The sequence below is a fragment of the Mustela nigripes genome, chromosome 6 (assembly GCF_022355385.1).
Source record: "Mustela nigripes isolate SB6536 chromosome 6, MUSNIG.SB6536, whole genome shotgun sequence".
Taxonomy (NCBI): Eukaryota; Metazoa; Chordata; class Mammalia; order Carnivora; family Mustelidae; genus Mustela; species Mustela nigripes.
This window is the reverse complement of record NC_081562.1, coordinates 137,118,573-137,124,572: the sequence shown is the minus strand read 5'-3', so window position 1 is coordinate 137,124,572 and position 6,000 is coordinate 137,118,573. Positions and strand designations below refer to the sequence as shown.

General features: G+C 43.6%; 1 protein-coding gene across 4 annotated transcripts in view; it reads left to right on the top strand.

Moving 5' to 3' along the window:
- The window catches only part of DHTKD1 (dehydrogenase E1 and transketolase domain containing 1), a 56,732-nt gene that overhangs the window by 4,749 nt on the left and 45,983 nt on the right, over nucleotides 1–6,000 (top strand). The window lies entirely within an intron of this gene.

Genomic DNA, 6,000 nt, shown 5'->3' with positions numbered 1-6,000 from the left:
TGTTTATGTGAGGGGGGGGTGGTCAGAGGGAGAGGAGGAGCCTATGCAGGATTTCCTCCCAGGACCCTGAGATCATGACCTGAGCAGGGATCAAGAGCCAGTTGCTCATAAGCCACTCAGGTACCCAACAGTACAGTTCTTTTAGAACAGTCATAGGTCTGCAGTCTTTTTGCCTGTGGTCATTCCATGAGCAAATTGCCTTCAGTCAAAGATCTTATCTAGATCTATTTTTTAAGCTTGAAACCTCTGGTTTTTTATTTACTGCTTCTGTGCCCTACCTACTTAGCTCTCTAAACTTAATGGTGCTTACCTTGAGACCATCTAAAAATAGTAGCGGAAAGCAACGCCCTTTATTGGACCTTGTAGGCTTAGCTGGCTCCCACTGTCTCATAGTAAATGCTTTCTAGAAGGTACTTGATGGAGGGTTTGTCTGTTTTTTACCTCCTGCTAAGGCAGCCTCTTCTGAAACACCTTTTCTTCACTTTCCTTTCTTTCTGGTTTTTTGTTTTGTTTTGTTTTTAAGATTTTTATTTGTTTATTTGAGAGAGAGAGAGAGAGAGAACAAGGGGTTGGGGGGGTGGGAGGAGGAGCCGAGGGAGAGGCAGACTTCCCACTTAGCAGGGAGCCCCACATGGGGCTCCATCCAAAGACCCCAGGATCGTGGCCTGAACCAAAGGCAGACCCTCGGTTAACTGACTGAGCCACTCAGGTGCCCCCACTTCTCTTGCCCCACCCTGAACCACCTTTTCTGAGTGCTTCTAATTCTCCAAACTTGCCAGGATCTGCCTTCCAGGTATAGAGTCCTCCCATTAGCAGAGCTGAATTTCCCTCCATCTCTTCTTGTTTGATCCCGCTCGACCTCATCTTTCTCCCAGGGCTTTCCTGAAAGTGAAAAGAAACAGTGATCACACACTACTAAGCTACAGCCCTGTGGACATAAGTCTGCCTGCAGGATATCACAGGTGACAGTTTTCCACGTGTTTTTTCAGGCAGCATAGCACAGTGCCCATTAGCTTTCTAGTCTGAAAGATCTAGTCCTTGGCACCTACTGCCAGACTGCTAAGCCAATGTCATGTGTATTTTGGGCTCTGTTATGATAGCAACCCACCTTGGGTACCAGATTGTATATTAGATAGGGTAAGTTCAGGGGCTGTGTCAGAGACCTGGAATAACAGTGATTTTTTTTTTTTTTTTTTTTTTATTTGACACAGAGAGAGAGATCACAAGTAGGCAGAGAGGCAGGCAGAGACAGAGGGGGAAGCAGGCTCCCTGCTGAGCAGAGAGCCCGATGCAGGGCTCCATCCCAGGACACTGAGATCATGACCTGAGCCGAAGGCAGCGGCTTAATCCACTGAGCCACCCAGGCGCCCCATGGAATAACAGTGATTTAAGTAAGATGAGTCGAGGTCCGAGCTGGTATGACAGTTCTGCTCTGCAAAGCCCTAGGGGATTTAGGCTCCTTCTGTGTTGTTTCTTCATCATCCTGTGGGTACTGCTCTCCACTCTGGTCCAGGATGGGTAACCATTGCATCCACAGTCTGGCCAGCAGGGTGGAGGAAAGGGTGAAGGGAAAGGGAACACCTCTCCCTTTAAGGACAAGATCCAGAAGGTGCAACCATCACTGCTCCTACTTTCTCACTTGTCAGAACTTAGTTACGTGGCCAGCTGGCTGCCTTGGAGGCAGGGACATATATCTTTGCTCTGGGAAGCTGTATGTTCGATTATGTATTACTATGAAAGAGAAGGGAAAATGGATGCCGGGAGTTGTGGGAGTCTCTGCTACACACGAATTGTAAAAATCCAGGGCAAGCAACCCAATTTCAACTTTTTCAGCTCATACTTAATATCAGATTTTTTTTTAAAGATTTTATTTATTTATTAGACAGAGAGAGATCATAAGTAGGCAGAGAGGCAAGCAGAGAGAGAGAGGAGGAAGCAGGCTCCCCGCTGCGCAGAGAGCCCGACGCGGGGCTTGATCCCAGGACCCTCAGATCATGACCTGAGCCGAAGGCAGCGGCCCAACCCACTGAGCCACCCAGGCGCCCCTTAATATCAGATTTTGAGCACTGTGTTTCCTAAAGCCTTGCCTTCTTTCTATTTTCACTATTGGGATCCTAGTCCAGGTCTTTAATTCTCATCTGCTGCACAAAAATAGTTAATTCAGGTCATCTTATCCAAGGCCCGTGGATCTCTACGAAAAAGTTTCAGAGGGTCTGTAGACTTTGCATGACTCTGTGTGTGTCTATTTTTAGGCAAAGAGCCTATAGCTTTCATTGAATTCTCAAAGAGATGCATGACTTCAAAAAGATAAAACTGGTAGGCCTCACTGGTATTAAAATGTATAGCCTAGTTCCTGTCCGGCTTAGTCCAATCTTTCTGAAACGTTGGTTTCATTGAGTCATTTTCTTTTCTTTTTTTAAAAGGGCTTTATTTATTTATTTGTTAGAGAGAGATACAATGAGAGAGGGAACACAGCAGGGGGATTGGGAGAAGGAGAAGCAGGCTTCCCATTGAGCGGGGAGCCCCATGCAGGGCTTGACCCCAGGACCCTGGGGTCATGATCCGAGCCGAAGGTAGACACCCAATGACTGAGCCACGCAGGCACCCAAGTCATTTTCTAAACTCAGATGTCCAAAGGCTCTACTTTGCCTCTCAGAGTAAAATACAGATTCTTTTGCTAGATACTCAGTGCCCTTCTCCCTTCTTTCTTACCTTTCTCCAACATGAATTTCCCATGTTCTAGCTCTTATCCTGTATGCCTTTCCACTTCTTACCATCTCCATTCACATCTCCTCTGTGACATCTGTCTATACAACTCCAGCCTGTCCTAATCTGAGCTCCTTCAGCTCTCAGTATGGGACCTCTTGAACTCTACGGAACATTTTATGACCGTGTGTATTTGTGTAGGGACCATCCTCTCACATTGTAAGATCCTGCCTGGTGAAGACCTTATCTTACCTTATCTCAGCTCCACAGTTCACTGAATACTTATTAAATGATAAAATCCTATGGAGAAATGGAAATACGATTCTGTATGTGCAATTTATTTGTAATATTTAGTGCATTTGAATTTTGCATGTACCCCCATCACACCAAGTATCAAGAAAGGAAGCACTGTATACATTGGGTAATAGATGATATTACTATGTTTTAGAAAAAGTAATAATTTCTTTTTGACTGATGAGCACAATGAAGACTTGCTGTGTTTTTTCTTAAGTTCCATTTAAGTGTGTGCTCATGGTCAGTTCTATGAATTAGAACAGGAGTGCTTAATGCCTGCCAGTTGTCTTAAAAGGTACCATCTTGGTTGAGAGGAAGGATTGAGTTGGTGGATCATGTACACAACTTTTTGGTGTTGACAGACTTAATCAAAGGGAAAGGCCCTCCTGAAGTCAAAGGTGACGTAGTGAAATGGGAGGAGGTATGACCAAAGTTAGGGCGCCTCCTTTTTCCTCTTTGCCCTTCTGTCATCAGCCTTCTTTCTTCAAATATTTATCCTGGCTGAAAATCCGTGCCTGCGTAGGATGACTGCATCATTTGCTAAGACTTCTATTACATGGAGGCTTTAAGGAGGTATTGAATTTGCTTCTAGTAACCTCTTAGATGGCAGTGGTTTCACCAGTTAAAATTTGACCTGTGGTGAGTGTTCTTTGTATCTGGCTCTTAGTAACAGCTTGTACTTTAACCTCTGTAAACCTCAGTTTGGGTAAGCTTGAATTTATTGAACAACAATCCCAGTTGAAAATGGAAGAGTGCTGATTCATGAGTATAAATTTAATGATGGAAGGTTTGGATTACAAAAAATGGAGGAATTTAGGAACAAGCAGAAGATGGGAGCCTTAGGATTCCAAACAGCATTGAGTGGTTACTGACTTTGGCAGTGAGCTTTAATAGTTGGAGTGAGGTTGTGAGTATGTTGCATATTAGAAATAATGGGAGCCTTTACTGGAGTTATGGGAAAAGCAGTTGAAGAAAATCTTATTGCATTAGAGAGTTTTAAAATTCTCCATAATTCTGGAGTAAGAAATGCAGACCAAAAAAGGCTAATGGCATTAGCTCTTTTACTTTTTTTTTTTTTTTTAATGTCTCAATGATGTCCAGTTCTCTCATCCCCCTCGCTGTAGGCTCTGGACTTCCCTTTTCACTTTTTGTTGTAGTATAATGGATAAAAGACTGGGTAGAAGTCAAATATGCTTGGGTTCAAATTCTACTTTTTGTGTGACATTCTGCAAGTCACTTAACCTCTTTGAGCCTCAGTTTACTCTTCTGCAGCTAAGGATACCTATTTCAGGGTTGTAAGAGTTAGGTAAGATGCTGTGTGTGAAACACTGAACACGATGTGTAGCAAAAGTTAATTCTTGGGATGCCTGTGTGGCTCAGTCGGGTAAGCATCTGCCTTCACCTCAGGTCATGAACCCAGGGTCCTGGGATTAAGCCCCATATCAGACTTCCCTGGTAGGCAAGGAGTCTCCTTCTCTTCCTCCTCTACCCCTCCCCCTACCTGTGCGCACATGTGCACACCCCTGTATGTACATGTGTGTACACTCTCTATCAAATAAATAAATAAAATCTTTTTTTTTTTAAGTTATTTTTTACTACCATTTACTATCAGTCAGTGACCCTTACTTTAGGAAAGGATTGGGAGAAAAACAGGAAGGACCAGAACAAGGGTTTTTTGTTTAATCTGTTTTTTTATTTCCTTTTAAGAACGAAATATATGGCAAAATAAATTTATCTAATAAACATATTGTGTTTGAGATGGAACGAGAGAGGATGGTATAAAATGAACTCAGTTGCAGACCAGTCAGAGTTTGCTGTAGAGAATACAATATTCTGGTACTTGTGGTTTTAATGTGGTTATCTACAACGTTCCTGAGCTGAATCTGGGAGGCAGCCATCGCATTTTCCTGGGGTTCAGAGGGACTCCAGTTACGAAATTCTCTTTCTTGGAGTCTTCAGTCATTTTATCCAACGTTCCCACTTGCTATAAGCATATGCTGCCTTGAGTGGAAGAAGATTATTGGATCTGATCTAGATATTTTGGGGGAGGCTATTTATGACCAGATGATGAGAAAGAACTCTACTGACTTTAAGGTTAAGGACTAAGTTTAGTTTATCTGCCTGTGTACTTCATGATGGTTAATATGAACCCTTTCTTCCTGAAAATCAAACTCTTTAGCGCCCCCACTGTGCTTGCTTATGGGGGAGAATAAAGTCATTGATGTAGATATCCCTGTCATTATTCTTTTTTTCACACCCCTGTTAGCTAAGGTTCTTTTGGTCCCAATCAACAGAAACCAGTTGTGGCTATCTAACCCAAAGAGGGGACTTTATTTGAAAGATACAAGGGTATCTCCCAGAACCAAAGGGTATGTGTAGTAACCAAGACTCTGTTGGGGGTGGGGAGGAAGAAGACCAGAACTAACTTTGGGATAATTGGCAAAGGCTGTGGGTGGGCCTACAAGGCACACCTGTTAGTGTACTCGCTCCTTTGCCACCCATATTGCGTGTTGGGTGTCCTTGAGACCACCCCCACATTTAGAGATTCACCAGAAAGACTTAGGGCATTCAGCCTAATAGTTCTACTCTCGGCTCAGTTTATCACAGTGATGTAATAAGGATACACAGTGGGATCATAATGTAGGCTTTCTGATGCTCTCTCCCCCATGAGGGGTGATGCAGAATGCACACCTCTTTGACCACACAGTAATAGACGTGTGACGTAGCTAACCTGGAAGTCGATCAGAAACTCGGCACCCGGGGTTTTTATTGGCAGATGTTCATGTAAGCATCCTCTGCATGTGCTCAGATTCCAGACTTCCAGAAGGAAAGCAAGTATTCAGCATAAACCATGTTGTTTGCACAAACAGGCCTAGTGAACCACCTGTATCTTCCAATCCCAAATCATAAATCCTGGAAAGATTAAATCGGACCCACCCAACTATGGTGTCCCGGGAATCTGTTAATTGGGAGGGAGACAGAAGGGCATGAGGTAGACTT